This window comes from Maniola hyperantus, chromosome 7 (genome assembly GCF_902806685.2).
Source record: "Maniola hyperantus chromosome 7, iAphHyp1.2, whole genome shotgun sequence".
Lineage (NCBI taxonomy): Eukaryota > Metazoa > Arthropoda > Insecta > Lepidoptera > Nymphalidae > Maniola > Maniola hyperantus.
Window position 1 is genome coordinate 13349464 of NC_048542.1, and position 4893 is coordinate 13354356.

The 4893-nt window shown below is 36.7% G+C and overlaps 1 non-coding gene across 1 annotated transcript; it reads right to left on the bottom strand.

Moving 5' to 3' along the window:
* Positions 1-371: 371 nt before the first annotated feature.
* TRNAL-CAA (transfer RNA leucine (anticodon CAA)) lies at positions 372-485 on the bottom strand. Its single transcript has 2 exons — positions 448-485; positions 372-416 (listed from the first exon to the last, which is right to left on the bottom strand). It is a non-coding gene; the product is annotated as a tRNA-Leu (tRNA).
* Positions 486-4893: the final 4408 nt, after the last annotated feature.

Consider the following 4893-nt stretch of genomic DNA (forward strand, 5'->3'; position numbering starts at 1 on the left):
CAGACTTTTAGTATAGGTACTTAATTATACCAATCTAGTATCTCGTAGAGTTAGAGTAACAAGTATTTTATACTAATTTTACATCATAATATTTTTACAAAAATGTTTATATACGAAATTTGTTGTTTGTAATTTTTGTTTGATTAAAAACAATTACTTATTTTTGTTCTTGTTTGACGACTGAATAAATTCATCGATAATTTTGTGCGAAAAAATCATTTCACTATTGAAAACTATAGTGTAAGTGGCGCCATCTATTGGCGAGCAACTTTTTATTCTATAAAACACAATCTAACTTTTATCACGGCATTGTGATTAAAAGATAGAAGTAGGTAATTAAAGTAAATATAAAAATTATAGCAAAAAGTTTTTGTCAGAAGTGGGATTCGAACCCACGCCCTCAGAGAGGACCAGAATAACTCAACCTACTGTGGTAGGCAAGGAAACCTTGAGTCTGGCGCCTTAGACCGCTCGGCCATCCTGACAGTTGGCGAGGCTGACGAAATTACTGCTTGTAATACTCAAGTAAAGTATTGCTTAATGCTACAATAATCATAATGCATTTTTGTTCCTTTATCGGCCGAAAATTAATACTAATATTATCAATTTATTTATATTCTGCCGATAAGTTGTTAACATTATTCGTAAAATAGTATTTTTGACAAATATACTTTTGTTGATAAGTAGCTTATCGACAGAATATTACAGATAAATTACTATGTAATTTATTTATAATTTCCGCGTAAAATAACTTTCATAATTAAAAGTTCAACTTTCATTTCGAAAATAAAGTACCTATGAGAAATATGTTTTTTTAAGATCTATGGCCTAATAATGAAAGAGAATCGTTTAAAAAAAGTTTTTTAACAATGGGTTAAAGCAGGTTATACACATAACATTTACGACCTCCCTGGCGCAGTGGTAAGCGCCTTATTGTTGGGAGTCTTATTGGCGGTCTTATTAGTGGGAGTTCCCGGGTTCGATTTCTGGAAGGGTCTGGTGAGAGGCTTCGGCCGTGGCTAGTTTTTTTTTTTTTCTTTATTTCGACCAAAATAATAAATGTACATTTTATCCGCTTTACATCCAAAAACTCTCTAGAGTTTGTGTGGATGTAGCACATTCCTCTTATGATCTAAACTAAGCTAGAAATCGATGCAATCAAGGTGTGAGTAAAATGTAGATCGGTACCTAGGTAATGAACGAAATGTTACCCGCAATTTACGTGTAATGACTTCGCACCGCCTACCACTAGTTACCACCCTACAGGCAAAGCTGTGCCGCCAAGCGATTAAGCGTTCCAGTACGATGCCGTGTCGAAACTAAAGTGGCATGGGCTTATTAAAAACTGCCATACCCCTTCCAGCCCCCATAGCATGGGCAGGAGACAAAAATTTTATCCCCCAATTATATCCACTGACGAGGGATAAAATTTACTTGTCCACCTCTCAAAGCACGGCAACAGGGGAGAGGAGAAGTTTATCCCTAATTCGGGGACAATTTTATCCTCGACATTAGACGTGGGTTTAAGTTTATTCTCATAGAACTTAAAAAATCAAAACATGTCTCGCGGTACCTGTTGGGTTTAGGTTATGTTTGGGTTGTGCTTGGATTATGTTTGGGTTATGTTTGTGTTATGTTTGGGTTGTGTTTGGGTTTTGTTTGGAATATGGTTGGGAACCCCAACATAAACCCAACATAGGTCCCAAATACCAATTACCATTAACCCAATAAAGGTAAAGGAAAAGATCCAAAAACCGAAAAGTCCCCCGTTTTATTCACTGTGGATAATTATATCCAACCGTGAGCCCATGCTCGGAGAGTGGATAAAGCTGTCGGAGGGGATAAAGATTTTAACCTTTCCCCGGGGAGAAAATTATATCCCCGCCCATGCTAACCCTGCAGGTGAGATTGCAGTCAAGGGCTAACTTGTAAATGAATAAAAAATAAAAATAAAATCTACGAAAAGTTATAGGAGCGAGATCGAACCCCAGGTCTCCTGAGTAAGTACGTCTTAAACACTAAGCCATCGTCGCTTTTTTATTTCATTAGCCTGTTTGTTATTGGGTATCAGATCTCGATAATTGCTCTGTCATGCGCGATAGACCCGTTTAGGTTTTAATTAATACCGTCTAGTATATTAAGTACATTATGAACAGTATTTGACCTACATGCTCAGTCGGTGCTCTAAGCTAAGACGCTGTTAATTATATTGGCCTGAGCTACCTTGCTAATGGGCCGTAGCTAGGATAAGATATAGGGGTCCCAACCCCTCTTTTATAATCTCCACATTGAGTTTGTCATTAAAACTATGTAATTTTAATGAATTTAACATGTTATTACTCTCATCTCTAATAAGGTGTTCACCTTAAGCTGCAGTATTGTCGGCAACCCATAGACGTCCACAGTGGGCATGGGTCTCTTGTACTGTACACACGTCGCAGTCTTGCGCTGCCTGGATCCAGCGATTCCCTGCGATTCATTTGATGTTGCCTCTCCTCTAAGTGGGAGGTCTACCCACGCTGCACTATTTAGTGCGAGGTTGCCATTCTAGCACCTCCAAGGTCTAGCGATTCTTTAAACTATGTGAACACTCATTGTCCCTTAAGTTTCGCAACCGTTTGGGATATTTCGGTTACTCTAGTTCTTCAACGGATCTTTTTCTTTCTGGTTGGATCACGTAGAAAAACTCCAGGCATATCTCTCTCTATCGCCCCCATACAACGATTGAAATCCTTGGTGGGTTTCGATTGCTACGTGTCAGACCTCCTTTCTAAATTTCTCGGGAAATCTAACTCGAGGCTTCTCATTTTATAAGATACCTACCAAACAACTGCGATGCGTCAGGGAGGCTGTTATGTAACGTTGCTATTTCTATTCACACCTCTCAACCCATTTGACAATCATAATCATAATCATCATCATCTCACCCCAGTGCCGGTCCACTACTGCGCACGGGTCTCCTCTCAGAATGAGAAGCTACAGTACAGCGGAATGTTAGAGACTTCACACACTTTTGAGAACATTATAGAGAACTCCCAGACATGTTTTCCTCAAGTTAAATAACATTACTAGCGGATACTATGCCATTTTGTTTTTAAAAAACCACTCGAAATCCATCTTCTTATGAAGTCTTGAATCTAAGTATATTTTTCATAGTTAATTTTCTTGTATTTCTTTTTTCTGTGTTTTTATAAATTGTATCTTATCAGTTAGTTAGTGCATATATTTATTTAAGAATTGTTGTGTACACATATTTAGGGTTACCGCTTAGATTTTAATCTATTGTTTTTTATTTTTATTTGGACCATTTATAGCTGAAACCTGTTTTGTGTGCCTTTATAATAAAAATAAAAAATAAAATAAAATAAAATCCGGTTTGGGGCACATTGGTTGGTTGGTTTCAAAATCTATATCGGATACAGGTATAAATAGTTTTTGTGTTTTACATTGAGATTTCTATAACCCACTTCTAGTTACGGTCCCTGTTTAAATATAAACACTAGCTAATTACTCTCGCTGGATAGTTAATTCGAAGGAGGTATTACGAAGAAAGTGCCGTTAAGCGTTAATAACTAAATCTTTATTATAATTTCGTACCAATTTGTACTTGTTATCGAACAACTTTATAACATGGTTATAATATTATGTGCTGTAGCACCTAGCAAAAATTTAAAGCAGACTTTAAAATTAACGGCTGAAATTGTTATGTAGGTTTTGCTTTGGTTTAATGTTTTCGTTATCTTTGGGCATCAACTTGCCCGCGTTTACGTCATCGTGAAAATAATAATCTTCTAGGGTTTAAAGGATGGATATCCAGGGCTGTTAAAAAAATTTAAAAAAAAACTTCTTTATTTATAAAAACCGGCCAAGTGCGAGTTAGGCTCGCACAACGAGGGTTCCGTACTACAGTCGTATTTTTTCGACATTTTGCACGATAATTCAAAAACTATGATGCATAAAATAAATAAAAACCTGTTTTAGAATGTACAAGTGAAGACCTTTCATATGATACCCCACTTGATATAGTTATCTTACTTCGAACATTGAAAATACTAATTATTATTAGTTTATGACCACAATTTAATTTTTTTTGTGTAATGTAACCACAAATTCACGGTTTTCAGATTTTTCTCCTAATGCCAGCTATAAGGCCTACCTACTTGCCAAATTTCATGATTCTAAGTCAACGGGAAGTACCCCGTAGGTTTCTTGACAGACAGACAGACAGACAGACAACAAAGTGATCCTATAAGGGTTCCGTTTTTCCTTTTGAGGTACGGAACCCTAAAAATGGAGATATATAATCACTACCCATAAATGCAAAAGTGTGTGTGTTTGTCTATTTGCTAGTTTGTCCTTTAACCACGTTGCAACGGAGCAACGTATTGATGTGATTTTTTGCATGGATGGATAAAAACCTGATAAAAACCTGGAGAGTAACATAGGCTTCTTTTATCGCGAAAAATCAAAAAGTTCTCACGGAATTTTTTAAACTTGAATCCACGTGGATGTCGCGGGCATCAACTAGTTATTTCTATGCTTACTAATACAAACCACTGAATGTTACAGAATCTCCACACTACACTTCACTTCAGAAACACTTTGATGAAAGTGTAATAACCTGGCAAAGGCGATAATATCTATCTGGATTGAAACCACAACTAAAACTAGTGTGACCATGCTTCAAATGCAGAATAATACCTATCTACATACAGGGTGTAACCAGAACGCTGGCAAAAACGAAGACAGGTGATAGTACTGATGACTACTGGTATGACACCACAAAAAAACACGAAAAAATATAAAAAAAAAATTGATATACGGAACCCTCGGTGCGCGATTCTGATTCCCACTTGGCCGGTTTTTAACTCTGGCTTAACTTTACGAAGTTTT